Source organism: Giraffa tippelskirchi, chromosome 6 (assembly GCF_054371585.1).
Source record: "Giraffa tippelskirchi isolate mGirTip1 chromosome 6, T2T-mGirTip1v1.2.pri, whole genome shotgun sequence".
NCBI classification, from domain to species: domain Eukaryota; kingdom Metazoa; phylum Chordata; class Mammalia; order Artiodactyla; family Giraffidae; genus Giraffa; species Giraffa tippelskirchi.
The window spans coordinates 129299612-129326576 of NC_137280.1; the positions used below are offsets into that span (position 1 = coordinate 129299612).

Sequence of the window (26965 nt, forward strand, 5' to 3'; positions counted from 1 at the left end):
ACAAAGACATGAGTCCCAGCCTGGAGGGAAACGGCTCAATTCAATTTCCTGTGGCACTTCCCATGATGTTATGTTTGCTTACACCAAATGGATATGGCCATTTTTAGCTCAGATTTTCAATGGTTTATTTTTTCATCTCATCTGTGCTCAGATGCACAATTTCATCTGTTCACACCTGCGTAAAAAAACATGTTGGCTGTGTAGAAAACTGTTATTTCTCCTACCACACAGGACTGGAGTACTAAATGCCTAACAGTCCAGTTGCTTCCAAAGAAAGCAAAAGATCCATCAGAATTTAGACTTCCTTTCTGATTGCCTAGTACAAATGAAAACGCCTTTGTTCTGTTTGTGCTAACATTTTTTCTCTGATTCTTTCACCAGAACTTTCATCTCTTATTAAATGAATGACTTCATTGGTCACTTCTCCTAGGACAGATAAAATTCTGCTTCATGATTTAGCTAAATAATTTCTCAAGAGTGATTAATGAGGAAAAAATGTCCAAAATTAAGGAAAAGCTTTCCTGGGTCTTGATGAGAGACATACAATACAACTATTAATAAAATCCATATTCAGCTCCAAAGTTAAGTTCACTTTAGAGTCAGCCTTTGATTTTTATCCACAACTGTAAGACAAAAACGACAACAGCTTCTTTGGCTTCATTTACATAGATGCCCACAAGAAGACCCTATATCTGCCCTGGTGAATTTAACACCTTAAACAACCACACTGAAGAAATTTGAGTGAACTGAGTTTCTAAACCAGAAAAGCATCCTTTCTATCACAAGTACCAGATAATGGACACATACATGTATTCATTCATAAAAACAAATATCTGTCAGGTTTACTGGACAATGGTGAATATAACAAGACTTGGCCCCTTCTTCTATGCATGCATCTTACAGTGAGAAAGTTTGACAATTAGGTAATCATACAAATAAATATAAAATTGTGATTGTGATAAGCAACTCATAGGTAAGTTACAGGGAAAACTGAGAATATATAGCAGTGAGATCTAAACTAGACTGCTGTTGGTGAGTGACTTCCAAGTGTAAGTGACATCTGAGCTGAGAAGTGAAAATTATTTAAGATACAAATAGAAAAGGTAGAGATTGTTGGAGAATATCCGGGAACATGTGTTTCCTATGGCAAGGGGCATGATTCTCTGAGAGAAAGCAAAAAGACCAGAATAGAAGGAATAAAGGGGAGGTGGGAAATCAGCAAGGGATGAGGGTTGAAGGGCAGACAGACCCTTTATTTTTCAGGTCCTTCATGCTCTTTTAAGGAGATTTTACACACACACACACACACACACACACACATATGTATGTATTCAGTCCATATCAATGGGTTCCACATGAGCAATTCAACTGATCATGCATTGAAAACATTTGGGAAAAAATTGCAAAGAGTTCCAACATTCAAAACTTGAAAAAAAAAACGTTGCATCAGTCAAATATCTGATGGAAGTCTACAGCTGGCTAACACACAAACACACACACACACAGTATGTGCCTCACTATTATACATTGGCCATGCTGAGAATCTCCATAGTTTTGTCCAAGTGTAATCAGCCCAAAGCACACCATCCAGACCATGACAGGAATTGAGCATGTTTCAGCATAAGCAGTGAAACAATATACAATCACAATTCAGAAATGAGTATTCATGCTATTGAATGCTGCAAATGCATGGGCCTCAGATTTCTTTCTTCACTCATGAAAAACCCTACACAAGTATGCATGTTCAAGTAATAGCAATTGAAAGATGTTTAAGTTCCCATTATTTACATAATTATCCCTAAGAAAAATTGGGCCTTGAACTGAGAACCTCTGCTTACGTTTGCTCAAGGAGTAACATACTTCTAAATGCCTATATTCCTTTGAGAAGAAATAAGAGTAACCGTTGACCTTCATCTATGGCAAGCCAAGAGGCAGTGTCTTCTCCAGACCTACTTTACTACCAGCTCCCATAAACCCAAAAAGAACAGTTGACGAAGCAGATGAAAATAGGGAGATGTATTTCAGGGTTTTTGTGGATATCAGCATCAACATAGAAAATCCAAGTTCTATGAACTTTGATCACTGTAATCAATTTAGGAGAGTGGGCTGAATTTTTTTTCTTCAGCCTAAAGACTTTATTCAAGAATTCAGCTTCTGAGGCCAAAACTTATCTCCAAGTCCTCTTCACAGTTTGCAATCCCTTGCCATGATAGTCACTCATGAACCAAGAGAACAGAAGGGAGAGATACTTGATTTGCAGTTGACAGAACTTGTAGTTTATTAGAACTGACTTTGCAGAGATTTTTAGAGAATTCGTGTTAGGTTTTGTTATTTTTTTCCATGTAAGGTGATTGAGCCAAACACGCAGGCTTGGAGCAATACTCTGTTTAAACAGAGTTCTGGAGCCTTGACATAATCTGAACACAGGTGCAGGGTTGATCATGGAGGAGGGTAAGCACAACTGGCAATTTCTAGATCCAGAGTAAGAGGGACAGATGGAAAATTCACCCTTATATCCATCTGACTTTGATGGGATGCTGACAGGATGTTAATATAAAGGTCTGTCCAGCTCTAGTGGACCCCAGACTCAAAGTCACTCACATAAATTCCTATCTAAGGAACAGAATGAGGCATTGAAATCTAGAATTCTGTCCTCGGCCATGACTGAAAGATAAGCTAGTCCAAAGAGCAGGTCATGTTTCTGGACATCCAAGAGTAAGTCTTGAAACATTTTTTAAACCCGTGTCTTAGTCAATGATTCTTTCTCAGAAACCTTGGGCATTCTAGGCATGGCCAAGTGGTATTAGAAACCTAAGGTTCCATCTTACCCCAGCACGGATGACTGAACCTAGTTTGTCCCCAGAGTGACAAGCCCAGTACAGCAACTTCAATGCTTATCATCTGGCTGGCAAAGCTATAAGCTACTTAAGTCACATGGTATAATGAAACCTCAAGACTCATAAATAATGCTGAGATTGAACCACCTCTGTCCAGTGTCTAGCACGTAATGGAGGCTCAACAAAATTTATGTAATGAATAAACTTCCAAGTTTTAATGGGAAGTCAATCCAAAATCATATTTCCTACACCATCAAATACCAGCTTTAACTTCCTTGGCCTAATCATAAAATATGCCATCATTTCAGAACAGATTTGTTACCAGCTTTGTAGAACAAGTAGCTTTAGTGCTTTTGTCTCAGGATAGACAAAAGACTAAGCTGTACCAAGGGATACACAGTCAGGATACTCATGATGTTATTTTGTTCTAGGCTGGCCTGGCCCATTACCCTCTTCTAAGCCAGCCAGTATAACCTCTTGGGTTGACACCCACATGCCACTCTATAGAGCAACAAAGAATACTCCTTGAACCCATGAGTACTTGCCTGTCAACAACTCATGACTCTCAAAGCTGCATGAGATCCACTCTATATCTCGTGGCTCTCCAATGGAACTCTACCATAGTCATTCAGCTTCTTACTAGAAGCCTTTCATTGGAGAACCTCCTCCTCCTTCTGAGCCAAACTGGCTGCCCTTTGTGGATACCTGGAATGAGTTTAAACCTTCATTTGCATGACAACCTCTCAAATGCTTGAAGACAGTTATGTTCCCTCTGAACCCTTTCTTCTCTGGGATAAATCCTGTTATTAGTTTGTTGAAATCAAGGGCAGAACAGACTTAGTTTACAGATCAGAACAAAAGTATATAGCTTTAAATCCATGTCCCATGACAGCAAAGAAGACAGAGGATAAGAAAATCAGAATAGGAAATACATGTTTTAAATGTCTGTGTTAATCTTCACACACAGTGTGGAGAGATCCATAGATGTTCCATTTGCTGGTTCATATCTCAGGATACCATCTGACCAGACCCAGCTGACCAGAACACAGAAGATGAACTTAGAAGCAGACATCTACTCCCAGGTGGGACAATCCCTGGGTCAGGAGGCATCAAGAGAGTACAATACAGAGTGGCTGGACAGGTGGGTGTGTGGAACAATATGTCAGAGCAGGACTATGGTGTAAAGCATGGCAGGCTGCTTGGGGAAATCTAACAGCTTGTGATTCGGCCTCTAGACCAAAGTTTCGAAGGAAGACTTATATTCTTGGGAGAAGACTAGAAGGAAACTAAATCAGAAGTCCACCCTCGAGGGACTAAAACTTAAGGAAGAAACCAGAGATCAAGTAATATAAAGCAAAATGCAGGATGTGTAAGCCGGATGCCTATTGATCAGCAGGGTTAGCCTCAAAGGTGATTTGAATCTCTGTCCCAGAAGACAGGAATAGGAATGGTAAATATCTCCTTCCTTGGGTCAGAAATTGGAGAAAGATGGCTTGAAGGTGATAGATATCTTTGGCAATAAGCAGAGAAGATGTGAAGCCTGTGACCAGATCCTGATAAAAGGGGGAACAAAAGAGAAAATGATGGGTCTTATGTTTTCCTGCTTGTGATTTTTAAAGGAAAGTAATATATTTTTCTATCTAGGAAAAGACTCACAGAGGATTGACCTAATTTAGCATGCACACAAAGCAGCCTATGAGCTTTCCTGGTGGCCCAGTGGTAAAGAACGCCCCTGCCAATGTAGGAAATGCAGGTTCAATCCCTGGGTCGGGAAGATCCCCTGGAAAAGGAAATGGCAACCTCCTCTAGTATTCTTGCCTGGAGAATCCCATGGAAAAAGGAGCCTGGCAGGCTACAGTCCATGGGGTCTCAAAGAGTTGGACATGACTGAGCAACTAAACAACAGCAGAAGCAGCAAAGCAGGCTATGCATCACATCACCAAGGGAGTTTTTTAAATATAAACATGTGCAGGAACCAAATCAGATCTACAATTCAAAATCTTAAGGGTTCCAGGAATCTGTATTTGTAATGAGATTTCTTGGTGATGCTTACACATAACTAGCATTGGGAGCTGTTCTCTGACATACCAGGAAAAGACACATAAAACTTGTAAGGAATAGAAATTTTCCAAAAATTGGAAACATCAGCCTCACATAATCTATACGTTGGCCATACCATGGGGCCTGAAATGGTTAAAATCTTATTCTACCCACCTCTGTCTCTATCACACATACTTCTCCTTTAAAGTAAATTTTCCATTTAGTCTTTTCTGCACTGATTTGTTAGATATTTGCACTCAATTGTTAAATGATTATTTTGAAATTTGCATCTGGCATTTAAGATCCCCCAACTGAATAAATACCATGCTGTTAATTAAACAAATTCATTGTGAAAAGGTAAAAATGTGTTCTGTATTAATTTCAGTAACTACTCCAGGCACTCACCAAATAAATACCCAGTATAAGTTAATCACCTAGTACAAAGTCCCTAAAAGTTCACAATCAAATAAATCGAAACTCCAGCAATGATAGATTCTTGTAATTATCTTTATCAAGTTAACGTCTGTGTATAATTATCCACAATATAAGATTATGTGAAAACAGTGAGCTCTGGGACTGAGTTCCATAACAAGTGCTTCATCTTGTAAATTAATAACAACAATTTGCACTTTACAGACTTTTTCATCCATTAGTCTCGTTGCAAAGATGAATTAATTTAATCATAACACAACTTCCTGGAACAAAAGCATCATCCTCGAGGTCAAAAAGATTCACTTATTGTCACGAGGAAAATCCATCTTGTACAGTTTCCTTGAAAATGTGTCTTTCAATTATAACACCAGTTCTCCATTACATTAGAGAAGTGGAGGAAAAAAAGTCTTTGGAAGAAAATTTACTTTATAATTTTAAATTGATATCTGTGTGGAAGTAGGACTATGACAAAAGCCTCAAGCTTCACTTCGAGACCAAGGTTCTGTCCACAACATCACCCAGCTGGTGAGAACAATGTAAGAGATATTTCAGAGGCCAAAGAAGCCACATCAGCTGCATGTGACTCAGAACTCATTATCTCTACTCCCCTAGCCCCTACTCACAGGGCCACATCGGAGGCCAAGAGGGAGGTCACTACTCAAAAACAGCCTCTTCTCCTAACTTTGTTGACTGCTAAGGGCTAGTTTTCAAGGACTCTTTCAGGACTATTCCACTCCTTCCTTTCTCTTAAGACCATGAAGTTTGATTACAATAATAATATTATATATCAAACACATATGCACAAAAAGATACATGCTGTTTAACTTAAATAATCCTTGTTACAGCAAGAATACCAAGCTTGTCCACTAAAGATAAGGAAGGCCTGACCTGTTGTTCAACAAGACCAGCTACATCCAGTATGTCAGAGTTGGCATCATCTGAAAGCTTAAATAGAGCCAGTGGCTCCACTTCTAAGATGGTACATTCACATGGCTGCTGATTGAAGGCCTCCATTCCTTGCTGCATGGACCTCTCCCCAGATCGGCTGAACGTCTTTGTAACGTGACGACTGGCTTCCCCCAGAGAGAAGGCAAGGAGGAAGTCACAATACCATGTCAAACCTAAAGTTAAACATCACACACTCTTACTTCCTCCACATTCTGTTAGAAGCACGTCACTAAATACAACCTACACTTTAGATGAGGGGAATTACTATCTGTCTTTTAAAGGGAAGAGTACGAATTTGCCATAAATCTACCACAGGCTTCTGTCTGGCACTTTGCCATATGCAATGCCATATGCAATGCCTGAATATCATGACCCAGTTTTTCAAGAGAGTAAGTGCTAATCCCAAGCCTGCCATTACCAATGGTCTACACTGGGAGAGACAGTCTGATAGCAAGGAGCAATGCAAGACATTATAGTTAAAACATTTGAAATTGGCACTGGCAATATCGGGATAGTCTGTGAAAATAAATAAATGGCTTAAACAGTTCTCTCTCTCATGGACAGTTTGGCCACCCACTAGACCTCCATCTGAAGTGTTTAAAAGGAGACAATAGCATTTGGACAGTCATTCTTCTAATCCTCCACACTTTATTTGAGCATGTTCAATTTTACAGCTTTCTCTTCACTGCTAAGCTGAAATCAATGTATTGACATTTTGGTGGGAGAAGTAGAACAAGACACAGCTAAACTCTTCCCCAGATGGAGAACTAGAGAGAAGTGACTTCTTGTTTCCATGTGTTAGGACAGTTGAGGTCAAATTCTGCTAAAAAATTCTCTCTGTGGGGTGATGCAGGAGACACACAGACCCCCACATGAATATTCCTGTTGCCCTCTGTCTTTGTTACCTGCTCTGCTTGGACCATCCAGGATGCTAAGTGCACTGAATAATACAGAGATCTTTCTCTTTGTTTCTCTCTTTCTCTTTAACAAACACACACACAGATGCATGCACACACATACATATATACAATCGCCATCCTAACTAATAGATTGGGCCTTTTAAGAACCTGCATTGGAAATTTTAGAACACTCGAGTCCTGCTTGGAAGCGTAAGGGATCCAATGACATTCTGAGTTACATGGAAACTCACCCTTGTGAAATGCCAGCATCCCCAGGAAAGTGGAAGTAGTTTTTCCACTACCAGTTTGCAGTAATAATAATAAAATCTATCAGATTTCAGATACTGTACTAGGTACTTGAAGTACATTATGTATTCCTCCCAATAATTCTGAGATTAATAATATTATTATTCATAATAATAGAGATGAATAATATTATTATCCCCATTTGAGAGATGCGAAACTGCATCTTAGAAAGGTTCATTGACTTGCCTGAGGTTACTCAGCTGATAAGTGGTGAAGCAAGTGGTCAGCCCAGGAAACCTGAAGCCAGATTGTATGTTGTTTCTTAGCACTCAAGCCAGAATGGGCACTCAAAATAATTACTTAGTGGAGGAGGGACTAGATGAAGAAGGAAAAGAAAAATACTAGAGGCCCTGTGACTCACAGCCTTTATCTCTTATAGCATCATGGCTACCAGTTACAAGGGATGGTCTCTCATTATTTGGACACGTGTTTTTGTCTGCAGTTAGACTGACAATCTGGTGATGGTGACTGGAGTCTGTCTCTTGGGGCTTTCTGTTTCCTCCTGAGTACACAGGGAATGCTGGATAAATATCCTCCATACCAGAAAAACAAATGACATGATTCTCAGAATCCTCAGGAAATTATACCACCTCATCATGCTGTTCAGTAACTTCACTTTTCATTCCTTGATTTCTTAAATTGTCTAATAATAGAATATACTTCTTACAGTTTCATGAAGGTGAATGAAATAATGTTTATAGAGAGTTTAGCAAAACTTCAGAGTAGACACTAAATATAATTTATTACTACTAATATTATAATATTCAGGTTTTCATTGGTTCACATAATCTAGCTATATGTAAATATGTGTGTTTATATTTATATATTACTACATGTAATAATAATATTACTTTTAAATAATAACTACCATTTCTTAGGGCTTCCTAGTAGCTCAGACAGTAAAGAATCTGCCTGCAGTGTGGAAGATCTAGATTCAATCCCTGGGTTGGGAAGATTCCCCTGGGGAAGGAAATGGCAACCCACTCCAGTATTCTAGCCTGGAGAATCCCATGGACAAAGGAGCCTGGTGGGCTACATCCATTGGGTCACAAAGAGTCAGACACGACTGAGTGACAAACACTCTTTTACACACCACTTAAGGACTTAATATCTTATAAGCACTTTAGAAAGGTGACTTAAATGTATTAATAATTTTAATAATGAAGCTCAGAGAGGTCAACTTAATTAATACTTGATCACACAGCCAAAATGGATAAATGCTAAAGGAGAAATCTGAGTCTGTGTGATTTCAAAGTCAATGGCATTTCTCCTAAAATGAAGGAGAGAATCTGAGCCAGATTCCCACTCCTCTGCCCCTCCCAAGATGTGAAGAATTACTGATAGAAGTGCTCCCTGTTAGATTGCTATGCCCTGTTCCAGGGGATCTTTCTGACTCAGGGATTGAACTCATGTCTCTTGCACCTCCTGCATATGGCAGGTGAGTTCTTTACCACTAGTGCAACCTGGGAAGTCCCTCAGTCCAAAAGGCAAGCCCCTATTAACTACATTGCAACACAACATTTCTTTCAAAGGAGAAACTTCACCTTTTTAGTGAGGCTACAATATTACCACTCCAATCATGAGGAAGAAGACAGATTTGCGAAAGGCAGTAGCTACAATCCTATTGGGCATTAGAATTCCTTGTTGATGCAGAATCAAACCTAGAAAACAGCCATCTATTCCTGTTGACCTCCACCTCACAAGATAGAACTGGTCTTACTTGCTGAAAAAGAAACCACTGGTCCAGTATATCTTAGCACACACTTGTCCATTCATGGAGAAGAAGGAGTCCATTCAGACCCAGGTTACTTTACCTGTTTTTCTGATATGGAGAATATTTACCCAGCATTCCCTGTGTACTCAGGAGAAAACAGCACTCAGCATCTCTGTTGTAGCAAAGGGCATCTAATATCACCACTACTGCGTAATCACTAAGAAAACACATTTTATTAATAAAAGCCAAAATGACAGTTTCTTACAAGCTAGCCTAAGCATTATGTATAATCAACTTCCCCTGCCTTTATAAAATCAGATTAATGAAGCAAGAGTGCTTTTAAAATATAATCAACCTTGAGATTTGAGTGGATGTGCAGGGTAACATTTACCAACCATGTTGCTTTCCGCGTCTTTGCATGTATGCTTATGTTACTCTCCTGCAAAGTGAGTTGTGAATAGCCCATCCTATTTGAGTAATGACTATATTTATATTGATTATATTTTATGCATTGATGGGAATGAGAAGCTATGCCCAAGAGAATATGAGTGATCAACAATCTTTAATCATATAGCCTTTTTACATTTGCTCATCAATACTGATTATTACTCTGCTTATTCTGTCTCTTCTTATTCTCGTAATTCAGTCAGAAAAATCGCCAATTAATAACAATATTGATTGTAACAGCTAACAGTTACTGAGTGTTTACTAAAGCCTAAACATTCAAAATCCTACTTATTTCTCACATCAATTGTATGAGGAAGGTATTATTTCCCCCATTCTGCAGTTGAGAAAACTGAGATCTACAGCTTTTAAGCCAACTTGCCCAACAACTTTTTACTGTGAATCAAAGGTGGAGCAAGGAATTAGCATCAGATATTTATGCCATTAGTCTCTGGTCTTGACCACCATACTATACAGCCTCCTGACAAAGGAAGGACAAGCCAAGACTGGTGAAAATGTTGCATCCTGACATATGACTACTTTGATTATAGTACCTCCCAACAAAGTGCTCCAATTCTCATTACCATTTTCTTCATTGTCTAGTCCAGGTTAAGACCTTTCTTTGGCCTCTACTATAAGAATTCATTCATTACACCCATTCCATAAATACTTGTTGAGAACCCAGTCTATACCCAAACGTGTCAAGTGCTCAAGATGTTAGCTCGACATATCTAAAATACCTACCATGGTTAATGATAATCCCTTAAAATTATTAAAATGCAGTAAGATTGTCAAAATATTGATAGCATGTTGAAGGTAAGTAATAGATATCCAAATTATACACTCTAACTTTGTGTATGCTTGAAAATTTTCATAAAAGCATTTTTCAAAAAATGAAAAAAGGAATTTAGAATTTACATGATTCGGTACACAAGATATACATAGAAGCCCATGACTGGGCACTCACTCAGAATGACTCAAGGGAAGCATCATCAGAGCTGAGACCTGAGGCTACAGAGAATCTTTCCAGGCAAAGTGTATTTGTGTGAGCTGTGGTCTCAGTAACTGTCCTGTTTCTTCCCTTCCAGAAAGTTGGGATTGTTCCTCTTTATGCATTTACCAAAATCAAAAGCAGCAATCCCAACAGTCAGTCAGTTCAATAAGAGGAAATAAACCGAATGAAAAGAAAACCTAACAGGACAAGAATGTTATGATGAAGGAGGTAAAGATACAGCCATAGCTTCCAGTGACTTTGCATGCATGTGTATTAAGTCGCTTCAGTCATGTCTGACTCTGTGCAACCCTATGGACTATAGTCCACCAGGTTCCTCTGTCCATAGGATTCTCCAGGCAAGAATACTGGAGTGGATGACTATGCCCTCCTCCAGGGGCTCTTCCAGACCAAGGGGTCAAACCGGCGTCTCTTACATCTATCTGCATTGGAAGTTCTTTACCACTAGCACCACCTGGGAAGCCTTCCAGTGAGACTGACAGACTGTTATTAATAGCAACTCAACAAGCAGCCCCCTTTCTTGTCATTGCTGCATGTAAAGGTATATAAATACAAATGTAAATGCCAGCCCTCTTGACCTTTTTACCCCTGCCATAGGAGGCTTGTCCCAAACCAGGTCTCTTCCTTTAGCCTGGTTTGTGCAATGGAGAACTGAAGAAATGTGGAACAAGGCCACAGCAGCTGACTTAGAGTTACCAACATGCAATGTAAGTGAGAAATAAATCATAAAACACTAAGATAATGGGGCTGTTCATTATTGCAGCAAATCTGAGTAATATATCTGCTAAGAGAGCTCTTTGGATTTTATTGCTAGTCATACAGGAAACAAAAAAAATGATCAAATGACAAGGCAAAACAAAAAACAAACACTTTTGAATGGGGTACCTGTATTTGCCTGGGGCTGACTTTCATCCCACCAGTCATCTCCTATGATTTTGTATGGCTGCCTGGAGGGCTGCAAGAACATTTCTGGAGTCATCTCCAACTTCAACAGGGAAAATCGGTATAATCGATTAGTAATGTCTTCCAGGAGCAGGCAAAACACAAATGATGTGTTTGCTCATCTAGAGCTTCAACTTCTCCCACTCTTTCTGCCCTTCAAAGAAAGAAATACTGTGTTTTCCTTATTGTCCATTGTCTTCCTCTGTATCCTTCTAAATATCCATTCCTCCTCACTGGAATCTCCCAACTTTGTTACAGTACCTGAGAGAATGGTGGTGAGGGAAGCTGGCTTTTTTCCAGAGTAAAGAGTCAGTGTAAATACACTTCTTTTTTCCTTGGATGATCTGTCTGTGTGTTCTCCTGCTCTGATCACTCCTTACTATGCTTCTGAAAGAAGTGGTTAGTTTTACTGACCCTTACCTGGTCTTACACAGAATACATGTAACTCTTCCCAAAGCTAAATGGGGTACCTTCACAAAACCCCATTTCTGCCAATACTGCTAGTTCACTCAGGGTTAGGCTAGCACATAAAACTGTGAACCAGGGGCATATTTCATGGAGTCATCAGGCATTGACACCAAGCATAATTCACATTCCTCCTCACAGAGCCACCCTCCAACAAACCACTCTTACATTGTTAGAGCGCCATCTAGAGGCCATCCTAACAAAGACCGTTTCCCAAGCCACTCAATGAGCCTGCTATGAAAGGAGCAACAATACAAATTAAATGGAGAGGAAAAAGAGGAGGAAAGTAATTTTTACCATGCATCTCTACATGACAGGATACTACTGTAGGAGACTGAAGGCTTTATCTCACTCAATCACATACAGTAATTATTATTACTCCCACTTCATAGATGAGAAAAATAGACTTAAGAGTATGGTCTTTGTTCAACCAAGAAGCAGAGCTAGGATTCAAAATCCTGTCTTGCTCATATCAATGTGGATGCTTCTTCTACTATTCAGCACTTCCAACTCTTGATGTGGCTCAGTACTCTTATATTTCAAAATGTTTTGTTTATCCCCAGAAGAGTATGTCAACTTCAGTACTGAAAATGTGTCTGTGCAGAACCAAATGCATTTATTTACTTCTCCTGCCTTGACTGTTCCATGTTGTTTTCCTCTATGACAGATATGCACTAAATAAATATTTGTTTAATGAATAAATGACTAAATATTTTTCCTTGCCTCCTTTCAAACCCTTTTAAAAGGGTTTTCTGTATTCCCAGTATGGCTGCACCCACATCTGACCACACTGTATATTCTCATCATACGAAAGGCCTTCCTTCCCACCCACTTCTGCCCACCAACTAAATGCCAGACTTCACAATCCATGCATCTCTAAAGATAAAGTGACTGAGAGTTAAAATTAATCAGGTTACTCCTAGTGAAAGGAAACTCTATACCAAACCATCTTTCTACAATAAAGAGTGATTGAATCATCTGAATAACTACTCTGTTATTCATCTGCTTTGTTGAGCTTGCTTTCCACATACTGGTTTATATCAACTAAGGTATGTCTAAACATTAATGTTCATTTTTCAGTGACACCCAGCTAAGCCTTCCAAGTTTGTTTTTTTTTTTTTTTCCCTAGGACTCTACACATTGTTTCAATAAGAGTGAGAGCTCAACGAGGGCAAGTACTAATTTTAAAAATAATTTGTAACCCTCTAATTCCCACTGCAGGTTTTTCATCTGTATTATTAAATGTTTATGACTGACCAAGGATTTCTCTCCCTCTCTAGCTAGTCCTTTGAAAGAAATACTAATGAGCAACTAAATGTTAAAAAGGAGCAAAAGAATGAGGAACAGATTTTCCCAGAAGGTAATTATTGAGTGCCCACCAAATTCTAGGAGCCACACTGGGTGGCATGGGTACAAAGGCTCTGGCCTCAAGTCTGTACACAGACTCATGGGATAAGCAGACAATTACAGTGCAGTGTTCTGGGTCGGCAGAGGCCAGGGGATATCCCACACTTTGAAAGAAGGCAGAAATGACTGACTGCTGAAGTCTCTAATTACTAAGCTTTCTTCTGAAGTGATGGTAAATGTTGTAATGCAATTATAATAAATATTATAATGCAATTACAATACATGTGTGTTGAATTAAATCAAATTGCTGTCTTGCTTTCCAGAAGCTCAAATACGAAATATGAGCCATGAAATTTACAAATGTGTTTTTAAACTCAGAGCTTGCTAGTATGTTACCCCCTGGAGATATTTCAGAAGATTTTAACCCATAAGAGTCCTCAAGAACTTTTACAACATTCTGTCTTACCTAATGACTCTTTGATGTGCTGAACAGGTCCTTCTAGAAGCTTCTTTAGAATTTTCTCAGGCACATGAGGTAAACGAATTCAAGGAACTGGCAAACCTAGAATCTAATTTTTCTGACACTGGATAATTTCAAGTTGATAATGACAACTGAATGTGATTGAAAATATCCACAATTTGTACAAAATTATGTCACATAAAACCATGGCCTCTAGCACCTATAAATGTTAATTCTCTCAGAACTAGGGTCATCTTAAATCTCTTTCCTACTATGCTCAATAAGCTCTTTGAGAGCATAGCTTGTGTCTTTCTTACTATCATACACTGGATCCTGCCAAGACTAGAAGGTCCTGCCAAAATTGGAAGGTCCTGCCAAAACTGGAGGGCACAGAATAAGCATCTTACATGTAATGGAAATGAATGAAAATATTATAACTGAATGTATGTAAACAAACATAATTGACTATCCCTTGGAATAGCCAGAAGCTTTTGTGGAATTTATAAATATCCATCTCCATCATTCTCCATGTTAAGCAAACATATCTCCTTTTCAATGTAAACTTTCTGCTTTATTGCTTTTTCTGTTTCATCACACAAGTAAAACATCTTTTTTAGATGTATTAGAAAATGAAAATAATCAACATTTTAAAAATAAGAAAATTCTACCACCTAGAGCTAATCAGTATTAACATTTTGTTTCATTTCTTTTTGCAAGGTTTTCTATGCAAATATCAGGTCAGTTTAGTTCAGTTTAGTCACTCAGTCGTGTCTGACTCTTTGCAACCCCATGGCTTCCCTGTCCATCATCAACTCCTGGAGCTAACTCAAACTCATGTCCATTGAGTCGGTGATGCCATCCAACCACCTCATCCTCTGTCATCCCCTTCTCTTCCCACCTTCAATCTTTCCCAGCATCAGGGGCTTTTTCAATTAGTCAGTTTTTCACATCAGGTGGCCAATGTATTGGAGTTTCAGCTTCAGCCATCAGTCCTTCCAATGTATACATTTTCAAAAATAAAGACATTTTCCTAATGCATGAATTATTTTGTAACTTGTATATATATAAATAATAAGTAAGCATATTTCATATCATAAATTTGTATGTATATTCTCATCTTTAATGGTTGCAAAGTAAAGCATCGCCTATATCTCAAAATGCATTTAATCTGTACTTGATATCAGACAGCTAGGTTGTATCTAAAGTTTTGTTATTTTAAACAACATTGTGACAAAAGTCTTTATATTTAAACTTCTTTCATTCATTTGAGAGTTTCCTTAAAAAACTAATAGAATTGCCGGACCAAAGGGAAAGATCATTTTAAAGCCTCCTGATCCTTTGACCTATATTTTTCTCTGGACCCCCCTTATACAGACTCTGTACCAAGTATAGGTAGTATCACTGTTCAAGTCCATATGACAAAGAAAAATTTTAAATATTCATTATTGTCTATAATACATTTAGTGAACAGGAACATGATTGTGCACACCCTGTATATGAATATACACAGAATGCATAATAGGTAAGAAGTGTACTCAAGCCAGGTTACTTGATTCCATGTCCTGATTCACCCATCTACTAGTTCTGTGACTCATTTTCCTCATCTGACAAATGGTACCATTAAAATATCTCTCAGGGTTATTCTGAGGATTAAATGAATTGATCCATAAAATGGATTCAGAACAGTACCTGACACATGTAAATATTTAATAAATACTATACATGTTCTTCTTTTTCTTGGGAAAACTACTAAATTAATTTTTCAGCCTCCTTTGCAGTTATGTATGTCCTTGAGACTAGAATATAAGTTGAATAGATGTGAATCATTTACTGGCCTGACTCATTAATATCTTCAAGACCTGATCCTCATCCATTCCCCTGTCAGCCAGCTAAACACCTAGAGTCGGCAGACCCACAGGATGGAACCACCGGACCTATGAATACGTGGCACAAGAGCCCCACCCCCACCAACCACACTGAACTATCATCACTGCATCAGTGAGAAATAAATGTGCATCGTGTTACATGTGAAATGCTTTGTTGCTTCTGTTATAGCAGTTAGCCTTTCTGCACTAGTAAAGTTGCCTATGATTATTTCTTATAACATACTATCTGCTTTAAAGAACAAAAATTTTGATCTCAAAATATGAACCATAGATAAATGAAAGGAGTTCAGAACTGAAAATTTGCTGCAGATAATCCACAACTTGATAATATAGGAATCCAAGAGTCATTCATCAAGTTGAATTATTTTTAACCTCCTCTCTTTCTTATAGTTCCCATTTTGGCTCCAGGCTAAAGAGGATAATCTCAATACAGCTAAATGGGTTTATTCAACTTAAAACACAGATTCCTCATGTCCCCTCTTAGCTTTACCAGTGAACATTGTTTTCTTATACATTGACTGAAACATTTAGACTGTAAATATCAAAGTAGTAGCTGAGAAAATCCAGGAGGAAACATTCATCAGGAAAAGGAGAAATATTCAAAAGAAAGGCTTTGCATTAAAAAAAATTCAACAGCAACAAGAAATTTCCTATAATGGTTATGAAATGTCTACAGCAAAGTCCCCCAAAACAAGAATATATTTCCGAAGTTTTCCTCTTGAGGACCATAGACATGAAAGAAATATACTCAATTTAGGGTACTATTCATTTTGCAAAAATGGAAAAAGGAAAAGGAAAGGAAAAGTGATACCAAGAATGACATAGAATGAATGAATATATGTGTGTGTGTGTGTGTGTGTGTGTGTGTGTGTGTGTGTGTGTGTGTGTGTATACATGCCACTTTACAAGCATTGAGACAAAAATTTATTCAATATTAGCTATATAATTTGTCTTCTAAGGTTGAGCTTCCAGCTGAGACTAACTGAGGTATTTTTCAGTGTGTTTTGCTATTCAAGGAACCATAAGATATTAGATAACATTATCAAATGTATCTTTCTAAATATAAAACTAAATGACTATCCCCTTATTTTCATCATGCTCTGTAATGTGTTTTGTATAAAGGAAGGTATTATCAACCCAATCCTCCACCCACTCCCCCCAAAAGGACACTGAAATTCAGAAAAGTCAAGGGGTTTGTCCAAGGTTATCTGGACAATGTTGTAAGGCAACGCAAATAATCATCCACTGAGTGATATGCAAATTCAATTTTTACCTATGAATTTTCTGGACATGGTTAAAGTGACAGCCATGATCAAGTTACTCAGTATAACAGTTATAGATGTGCCCATAAGAGGAAAATGTGAGCAACTGGATGCATTTGAATTAGCCCAGCTTAAATCATAGAAAAGAACAACTGAATTATTTAATAAGCAACAGGTTAAACCTAATTCTAATAATTCCAGTGAAAATACCTGAAGTACGAAAGGTTTACCAAGCACCACTTTAATAAGCATACTGGTTTCAGGAAAAAGTTAAATAAAAAAAAATTTTAGGCTAATAAAGTGATCCCACAAGTGCTTTGGATCTCTTTGCGACATAATTTAACCTCTACATGGTTCCCGAGAAACAGCTTTATAACAAACATTTCCTCTTTGTTTTAATTATTCCACCTGAGACATAATTCTTTAGAAAAAGAAGAGCAGCTAAGAGACCTTTTTAGAAAAACCACACAAATATAACAAAGTTGTAAATAATCATGCATTTAAAAGAAAATTACACTTTCTTGAAAATGTGATAAGAATACTCCAAACAAAACATGAAGCAGGAATCCAGAATAAAAACTGAAAGGCATTTCAACCTGCTTCATTGTTGTAGTAAAATGTTTATGCTAAATTAAACAAATACAACAAAACAACAAAAAATAGAACTGCCTTCTCAGTTCTAAATCAGTTTGGCAAATATGCATGAATACCTCTTTATTAGTAAGCACACAAGCAGAAAACAGAATTCATCCCAGATGACTCAAATAAAGAGACTTTAATACAACGACTACTTACGGAGGTATGAGCAAGGTTAAGAAGATGAAAACAGGAATGGGGTTACATAAATCTTTCTTTCCCAAATCAGAAAAAAAGGTGAGCACAAGTACCCGAATAGTAAAGTCCATTATAGTTGCTTAGATTTGACACTGAAATTTTGCTTTGATGTTTTGGCAGCTGAGTTTATAAAAACCATGTGAACCAAAGCAGTGATAGATGGCTAGAAAGGGGGGAAGGAAAGATAGGACCAAGAAACACAGTGGAAGTAGGATCCATTGGATGAAAGGTTGCAGTTGTAAGACTGTAAGAGAAAGAACAAGGAGGCAAAGGTACTCATAAGGTTCTAATTCCACCTGCCCAGGAATAATGAATCCATTAACAGCTAAGGGAAGAGAGGAAGGCCGAGTACAGAGTGAAGAAACAGTTTCTGGTCTTACCTGAACAGGCACTTGGACTTGGATTCAAGGTGTTTCTGGTCTTACCTGAACAGGAACTTAGATGTGGATTCAAGTCCTAATTCAGCCCCTCACTGTTTGTGGAAAAGCAGACAAGTCTCTGGGTCTTTGTTTCTTCACCTGAAAAAACAGGCTAATTTTAGTGGATTTGTCATAGAGATTTTTGGTTATTTCGTTTTAATCAAAATCCTTTTTGTTTTCATTAGTTTAAGGTTTACAAAAAAACTGATCAGAAAGTATTGTTCAATACACTGCCTCACTCCCCAACAGTTTGCCTTATTAACATCTTGCATTCCTGTGATGGGCTTCCTCAATGGCTGAGCAGTAAAGGATCCACCTGCAATGCAGGAGATGAGCGTTCAGACTTTGGGTTGGGAAGATCCCCTGGAGGAGGAAATGGCAACCCATTCCAGTATTCTTGCCTGGGAAATCCCATGGACAAAGGATCCAGTGGGGTGAGGGGTGGGTATAGTACAAAGGGTGGCAAAGAGTCAGACACCACTGAGTGACCGAACACATTCACACACATTTGTGTGGTGCATTTGTCATAACAGATGAGTCAATGTTGACACATTATTGCTATTTGAGGTCCATATTTTAAATTAGGCTTCACTCTTTATCTATTCTATGAATTTGGAAAAATGAATGACATGTCTCCACCATGGACAGTATCATTCAGAATAGTTTCACACCCTAAAAATCTATCCTACATCTATTCATTCAGTTCAGTCAGTTCAGTCGCTCAGTCGTGTCCAACTCTCTGCGACCCCATGAACCGCAGCACGCCAGGCCTCCCTGTCCATCACCAACTCCCGGAGTCCACCCAAACCCAAGTTCATTGAGTCGGTGATGCCATCCAACCATCTCATCCTCTGTCGCCCCCTTCTCCTCCCACGTTCAATCTTTCCCAACATCAGGGTCTTTTCAAATGAGTCAGCTCTTCTCATCAGGTGGCCAAAGTATCGGAGTTTCAGCTTCAACATCAGTCCTTCCAATGAACACACAGGACTGATCTCCTTTAGGATGGACTGTTTGGATCTCCTTGCAGTCCAAGGGACTCTCAAGAGTCTTCTCCAACACCACAGTTCAAAAGCATCAATTCTTCAGTGCTCAGCTTTCTTTATAGTCCAACTCTCACATCCATACATGACCACTAGAAAAACCATAGCCTTGACTAGATAGACCTTTGTTGACAAACTAATATCTCTGCTTTTTAATATGCTGTCTAGGTTGCTCATAACTTTCCTTCCAAGGAGTAAGCGTCTTCTAATTTCATGGCTGCAATCACCATCTGCAGTGATTTTGGAGCCCAGAAAAATAAAGTCAGTCACTGTTTCCACTGTTTCCCCATTTATTTGCCACCCCACCCCCAAACCCTGGCGAACACTCATCTTTCTACTGTCTCTATAGTTTTGCCTTTTCAGACTGTCACATATTTGGAATCATACAATATGTAGCATTTTTAGATTGTTTTCTTTCACATAGCAGTATGCATTTAAGGTTTATAGAGTCATTTTGAAGTCTTGAGGATACTAAAATTTGTTTAGTGAAGAACACTAAACAAATGGTAATGGTTTTTACTTCTATCATTAGCACTGTTATTATTTCATACAGGCTTCATTTTCCTAGAGTTTTGAAAAGGAGATCATGAATTTCCCTTGAGTAATGTAGGTACTGTTTTATCTAATTTCTTTTACTCCCAACTTTTTGGTAACATTTATTTCACCTCTAGTTTGCTTACTCACTCTTCTCCCCTATAAACTGACAATTTTGTGAGAACAGGGACCATTTCTGCCTTGTCCACTACTCTATTCCCAGCATTTAGCATGGTACTTGGCAGGTGGCAGGTCCTCCTTAAACATTCGCCAAGTGAGCGAAAGGTTGGCGTGGTGACCCGAATGGAAGAGACAAAGAGTTGCAGTAACACAGTTTTGGGCAATGAACTGGAGGAAATGCTATGATGAAACCACATTCCCCAGGATTAGAAAAATTTGTGTATTTTGGAAATTAATCTTTCATCAGTTGTTTCATTCCCTATTATTTTCTCCCATTCTGAGGACTGTCTTTTCACCTTGTTTATGGTTCCCTTTGCTGTGCAAAAGTTTTTAAGTTTAACTAGGTCCCATTTGTTTATTTTTGTTTTTATTTCCATTACTCTAGGAGGTGGGTCATAGAGGATCTTGCTGTGATTTATATCAAAGAGTGTTTTGCCTATGTTTTCCTCTAAGAGTTTTATAGTTTCTGACCTTACATGTAGGTCCGTAATCCATTTTGAGTTTATCTTTGTGTGTGGTGTTAGGAAGTATTCTAATTTCATTCTTCTACACGTAGCTGTCCAGTTTTCTCAACATCGCTTATTGAAGAGACTGCCTTTTCTCCATTGTTTATTCTTGCCTCTATATCTATGGCTAATTTATGTTGATGTATGACAGAAACCAACACAGTATTATAAAGAAATTATCCTCCAATTAAACATAAATAAATTAAAAAAAAAAAAAGAAAAACAGTGGAGGACTTTATACAGCCCTACAACTCACACACACAAGAACTTATGTATCTGACAAAGGGAATCTTCACTTAAATGCTTCCTTCATCTCAACTTGCAGTATTTTTAAGTTTCTAAATAGCAAGAGATGTGCCAAATGGCTTTAGATAATATACTGAATGCTATTCAAATACATATAGTTTAATATCTACTTATAACTTTTTGAGATGGCTGTTACATACTGAAATTCAACTGAAATCAGAGTTAGTGTGTAGTGTTAGTCGTTCAGGCATGTCCAACTCTGCAACCCCATGGACTAGAGTCCACCAAGCTTCTCTGTCCGTGGAATTCTCCAGGCAAGAATACTGGAGTGGGTTGCCATTTCCTTCTTCAGGGGATCTTCCCGACCCAGGGGTCAGATCCCAGTCTCCTACATTGCAGGTGGATTCTTTACCATCTGAACCATCAACTTTACCCTAATTTTTCTTTGGATGCAATACAAATTCACCTACCCACAGTGCTACCTGAGATGAAGTCAACATTAGTTTATCAGTCTTCCTTAGGATTTACTCCAGATACATGAGAAAAGAATTGTTTAAAAAAGCAATTGACACCTCTCCTCTGGCTCATCTCCAAAATATTCAAAGCATGTCTCTTCATCTCTGGATGTTTTTCTTTTTGTCCCATTTTTATTTTAAACTAATGATAACGATACTTCACTGATGTCACTCTGGCAGAAAGTTTAAGCAGAAAGTTTCCTCTAAACCAAAATGTTCCTTAACCCACTGGGGAATTATTAAAGCTAGATACTAATATGCACTGTAATTAAGAAATAATGAGCTTCCCACCATGATTTATTTCCACAGATTTGGATTCAATGCTGAGGAGCTACAGTTTAAATTGTTGCTGTGCCCAATAGCAAAAACTCCTTTAAGTCCTCTGAGGTCAATTTTAAATAAACTTGCATTTCAGCAAAAAGAATGTTAAGTGAAGTATGGTTCTGATTTGTCACTCTCGCTCCCACCCAAAGTGAAGGAAACATGCAGGCAGGCAGATGGGAGAGAGAAAGGGTGTGGGGAAGTGAGAGGAAAAAAGAGAGAGAGGTGAGACTGAAAAAAAAAAAAAAAATTAATATGAAAAAGCCTTACCCTGGGCTTGCTGAGGTCTTGGGGGGAGTTTCTTTGCCAGGCCTGCTCCTGTGAAGTCTGAAGTCGTTCCATTCCCATTCCTTAGGGTGCCTGGAGTTAACTGAACACCAAGAAAAAGAATGAATGACAAGGTCAGAGGCCTTGATTAAGATACTTCTCAGCTGCCCTAAAGGATTAACGGTGATGGCACAGGGCCAGAAAAACCCCACTGTTCGCTCAGAAGAAACTGAAATTTAGCGGATTGAAGCAGCTCTTAAATGTAACAGTTAACAGCAAAGGCTGTGGAAGGAGACCACTTATTAGCAGTGTGAACTTGGGCGGTTCACTTAATCTCTCTGGGCCTCATTCTCTTCAACTGTCAAACATGGCTGATAATTCCTCCTTTTGTGGGACTATGTGTATCATTGTAAAAAGCACAGTGGTACTCAGTACATTTCCAATGTTTTAAAATTATGCTGGCTTCGACTCATCTTCAAAGAGGCCTCTGGCAAGAGTTACAAGGGAAGTCAGAGAGCCAACCCTTGGCTTAATTTGGGACACAGGGCAGATCATCTGCAGTTATGGAAACCTTGAACCTGGGATGGAGTATTTTACTTGAAATGCACCAAATTGGGAAGAAGAAATTAGGTTAGAAATTGTCGGTGGGCTTCTGTCCCCCATCAGTCAAAGGCTGCTTCATGGGGTACTTTGGACGTCCCCAAGTTCTGGGTTGCACTTGTATGAGTGCCTAGTTTTGAAGTCTGCCAGTATCTGTAGCTGAGCAACCCCTGGGCCATGCAAGAATTACAGAGCCTGTGTCCCTCATCTTCTAGGGACAAGTCCCTCCCCCATATCTTCTGCTGTAGCTCCCCTGAAGTGCCTACATAACAGTAGCTGATGCACATTTCCCAACTTGTTTTACAGATGCTAAAACCCCCACCAAATGCAAGAAATTAACTATTTGATGATCATGAGCCCCCAGACCTATTGGCGCCTAAGGAATGATCATGTTAAACACCCTGTTATCTCACCATGAGCCAATCAGAGAATTGGGCTTGAACTGATCCCCACAGTGGGGTAATTGTCTGAGTCAGAGGAGAAACATTTAAGGCTGAGAGTCAAACAGCTGATCTGTGGCAGCCTAAATGGAATGAGAATCAGACTGTACTTGCCGCAGCCATACATATGCTGGGCAGGAACGCAGGTCTCCTGGAAGGGGCAGTGGCTGGGAGCTGGAGTTTAGGGACTGTGGAGAAATCCCAGTGTTGACTGTGGAGAGACAGAATGCCAGGAGGTGAGGGAGGAGACTGTAGTGGGAAATCGCCTGTGGAGGAAAGCCAGGCAGCCATGGAAACAAGGCGATACTGCTGAGTCACACGTAGTGGGTGGAGCCATCACCATAGCCTCTCTCTCCACATGCCAGCACAGGCAGCCGAACAAAACAGAGGCTGGTCCATCAAGCGCCTAAGGCACTAAACTACAGAGTAGGACCCCATCCAGGGTGTCCCTTTAAGTGCCTGATGCGCGATCTACAGAGTAGGACCCCAGTCAGGGGGCCCTTTTACATGCCTGACCCGCGGAACAACAGAGAAGGGAGGGAAGGGCTCCCAGGCAAGGGAGCCCTCTAAGTGCCTGAATGGGCAGAGCTACAGAGAAAGACTCGCCAAAGAGGCCTTCTGATCGCCAGCTACAAGAGGCTTGAAAAAAGACTCTGATAGGGTCATAACTCCTGCCGTGGAGGCAGTCTGTGACCCTGAACACTTGGCGCCACCAGGGTCGCTGCAAGCCAAACAGCTGCACCACCTTCACACTCAACTCTCACTGGGACAGAGCTACCACAGGCAAAAAAAAAAAAAAAAAAAAAAGGTCTTGTATTTATGCTCACAGGATCGCTTCAGTCCTGTCCCACTCTTTGCGACCCTGTAGACTGTGGCCTGCCAGGCTTCTCTGTCAGAGAAGGGGTTCTCCAGGCAAAAATACTGGAGCGCATTGGCCGATACGGGTTGTCATACCCTTCTGCTGCTTCTGCCCTTCTGCTGCTTCTGCTGCTGCTGCTACTAAGTCGCTTCAGTCCCGTCCGACTGTGCGACCCCAGAGACGGCAGCCCACCAGGCTCCCCCGTCGCTGGGATTCTCCAGGCAAGAACACTGGAGTGGGTTGCCATTTCCTTCTCCAATGCGTGAAAGTGAAAAGTGAAAGTGAAGTCGCTCAGTCATGCCCGACTCTTAGCGACCCCATGGACTGCAGCCTACCAGGCTCCTCCATCCATGGGGTTTTCCAGGCAAGAGTACTGGAGTGGATTGCCATTGCCTTCTCCGATCATACTCTTCTACAGCACTATATTTCCTGCTGCCCTAGCTGCCAAACCCCTGAGTACTTGGTGCTGCCAGAAACCCTGCGAACCAAGCAGCTGCACCACTTACCCACCTGGCCCTCACAGGGGCAAACCCAAGCCCTCCAGCACAGCCTCAGGAGCTAAACCCCAGTGGACGACCCACATGTAGAGGTGGAAATAAAACCACAATTGAAACCCAGGGGCAGTGTGGCTAAGGAAGAAGATTCAAAACCTTCCCAGCAGCTGTGCAAGCTGCAGATTAAATTCATACGATCAACTAAGCAGACTCTGTGTCTATGAAATATACAAAAGGCCATTGAGAGCTCCCACATAAGAAAACACACTAGCTCTGATAGCTGTGGACATTGGAGGCAAGAACACACAGGAGTAGGACCAGATTAGAATCTGAGCAGCCCCCACAGCAGGTCCAGAGATCAGTACAGTGTTGGATGGCTTCCTGGGGAGGGAAGGTGGACTGTGATTTCCAGCGTGGGAAAGGACTCTGACAGCAGTGACTCAAGAAAAACCTTTATTATTCTTATTTTTTGACTTGTTCTATAGACTCTTTGGGATTTTTTTTCTTTTTTTTCTCCCCCCGCTCCCCACCCCGTTGTAGATGTTGATTTTATTGGCACTAAGAAATCCAATTAAGTTTTTGAGCATTTTTTTCTTCTTCCTCAGTCACATTTTTTATTGTTGTCATAAACCTCTGGCTCTACACTGGGCTTTTGCAGTTCTGTGGAGTTTTCCTTTTTTTCCCTTTTGTCTTTCTAATTCCGTTTTTTTTCTCTTTTCTATAATTTTAAACTTTTTTAAACCTATTATATTTTTTTCTACATTTATTTTTTCATTTGCCTTTCCTACTGTTCTTTTCCCCTTGCAGTTAATCTTTTATATAAATCTTCTTCATCTATCTCTATTTAACTTTGCATATCTATTCTTTCTTTTTTTTTTCTTTCCTTTCTTCTCAGCATATTTGTTAATTTTGTTTTCATTGCTTTATTCCCCAGTAGGCGCCTTGCTTTAGTTTTGTTTTCCAGTTTTTGCTTATGTTAATTTTGTTCTTAACTGGTAAATATAATTTTTGATTTACTTTGTTCACTGGATCAATCTGCTGTTATTTGTTGGACTGTTTTCACTTTGCTCATGCGTGTATATGTATATGCATATATTCCATTATTTTAATTATTATTTGCCTGATTTTGTAACTGCCATTTGTCTGAGGTTCATTTTTGGTTGCTCGTTTTTGGATATTTGTTTTACTCTCCCTGCAGAAGCGAGGCGGCTGCGAGGGCTTGGCGCAGAAGCAAGGCAGAGAGGAGCTAGGCCCGGCCGGGGGCCCGGAGCTGGGGGCAGCGGCCGAGAGGGGCTAGGCCAGGCCGGGGGCCGGGAGCGGCCGCCGACAGGGGCTAGGTGAGGCCAGGGGTCAGCGGCCGACAGGGGCTAGGTGGGGCCAGGGGCTGGGGGCGGCGAGAAGAATTACCCAAGGCCCAAGGTAAGAGAAACCCAAGTAAGATGGTAAGTGTTGCGAGAGGGCATCAGAGGGCAGACACACTGAAACTAGAATTACAGAAAACTAGCTAATCTGATCACATGGACCACAGCCTTGTCTATCTCAACGAAACTAAGCCATGCCGTGTGGGGCCACCCAAGACGGATGGGTCATGGTGGAGAGGTCTGACAGAATGTGGTCCACTGGAGAAGGGCATGGCAAACCACTTCAGTATTCTTGCCTTGAGAACCCCATGAACAGTATGAAAAGGCAAAAAGATAGGACACTGAAAGATGAACTCCCCAGGTCAGTAGGTGCCCAATATACTAATGGAGATCAGTGGAGAAATAACTCCAGAAAGAATGATGGGATGGAGCCAAAGCAAAAACGATACCCAACTGTGGATGTGACTGGTGATAGACGCAAAGTCCGATGCTGTAAAGAGCAATATTGCATAGGAACCTGGACTGTTATGTCCATGAATCAAGGCAAATTGGAAGTGGTCAAACAGGAGATGGCAAGAGTGAATGTTGACATTCTAGGAATCAGCGAACTAAGATGGACTGGAATGGGTGAATTTACTCAGATGACCATTATATCTACTACTGGGCAAGAATCCCTTAGAAGAAATGGAGTAGCCAGCATGGTCAACAAAAGAGTCCAAAATGCAGTACTTGGATGCAATCTCAAAAATGATAGAATGATCTCTGTTAGTTTCCAAGGCAAACCATTCAATATCACGGTAATCCAAGTCTATGCCCTGACCAGTAACGCCGAAGAAGCTGAAGTTGAACGGTTCTATGAAGACCTACAAGACCTTCTAGAACTAACACCCAAAAAAGATGTCCTTTTCCTTATAGGGGACTGGAATGCAAAAGTAGGAAGTCAAGAAACACCTGGCGTAACAGGCAAGTTTGGCCTTGGAGTACAGAATGAAGCAGGGCAAAGGCTAATAGAGTTTTGCCACGAGAACGCACTGGTAATAGCAAACACCTTATTCCAACAACACAAGAGAAGACTCTACACATGGACATCACCAGATGGTCAACACCGAAATCAGATTGATTATATTCTTTGCAGCCAAAGATGGAGAAGCTCTATACAGTCAGCAAAAACAAGACCGGGAGCAGACTGTGGCTCGGATCATGAACTGCTTATTGCCAAATTCAGACTTAAATTGAAGAAAGTAGGGAAAACCACTAGTCCATTCAGGTATGACCTAGATCAAACCCCTTATGAGTATACAGTGGAAGTGACAAATAGATTTAAGGGACTAGACCTGATAGACAGAGTGCCTGAT

The 26965-nt window shown here is 39.9% G+C and overlaps 1 long non-coding RNA gene across 1 annotated transcript; it reads right to left on the reverse strand.

Annotated features, from left to right (window-relative positions):
• Window positions 1–13143: 13143 nt before the first annotated feature.
• LOC145511531 (uncharacterized) lies at window positions 13144–23317 on the reverse strand. The gene is made up of 3 exons (XR_014057923.1): window positions 22870–23317; window positions 21860–21959; window positions 13144–18346 (listed from the first exon to the last, which is right to left on the reverse strand). It is a non-coding gene; the product is annotated as an uncharacterized LOC145511531 (long non-coding RNA).
• Between the last annotated feature and the right edge of the window lie 3648 nt (window positions 23318–26965).